Below are 819 nucleotides of genomic sequence, written 5' to 3' on the forward strand. Positions count from 1 at the left end.
GGCTCTCGTGTTCTAGAGGTTAAGGTGTTGGCCTCTCATTCAAAGGTCCCGGGTTCTAATCCGGGTAACGACCGAAAAAAATTTCTTCTCTAAATTTGTCTCCTTTCACCTAATTTACTGCTCTCTAGCAATATTCTGTCGTCTGCTTTCGTCTCCTCTTTCTGTCCCCACCCCCTCTCCTCCTTTGCCCCTTCTTCTGGGCTCCTGATTCTTTCTGCAGCCTTTCTACTGCTACTCCTTCGCTCCTTCTTACTGCTGTCTTTCAGCCACACCCCTGATCTTCTGGTAGGAAAGATCTACACTTAGCCTTCTCGGACAAGGGCGAAAAATCTCGGAGGGCCCGTGTGCAGCTTGCGCACGTTAAAGATCCCTTGGTGGTCTAAAATCGATAAGAGTAGGCTTCGGCCGTCATCCGGGCAAAATTCCAAATTTCCTACCAACTGAAAATATTAGGTGTGTCCCGCGCGCTCATATGATCTTATGCCGTAAAACACTGTACAAAAAAACACAACAAAAAACAACCTTACAGTGGAAGCGGAACTAATGCTCCTACATCCATCTATCAAAAGTGTGGGTGTCTCCTTGCTTCTTTTCGTGGTGATTCGTATATTTTTACATTTTTGTTTCGTTTTGTTTTTGGTTTTATCGAAGTGTCGACTTACGCACGAGATATTCAGGCTTCCTACCCCATGGTTTTATGTTTCAGATCTGGACAGGGTTTTACGATGGTGCCACATGTAACGTTTGAGTGTGTGTGTGTGTGTGTGTGTGTGTGTGTGTGTGTGTGTGTGTGTTTGTTTGTGTGTGTGTTTGTTTGTG

The sequence above is a fragment of the Aplysia californica genome, unplaced genomic scaffold (assembly GCF_000002075.1).
Source record: "Aplysia californica isolate F4 #8 unplaced genomic scaffold, AplCal3.0 scaffold01200, whole genome shotgun sequence".
Taxonomy (NCBI): domain Eukaryota; kingdom Metazoa; phylum Mollusca; class Gastropoda; order Aplysiida; family Aplysiidae; genus Aplysia; species Aplysia californica.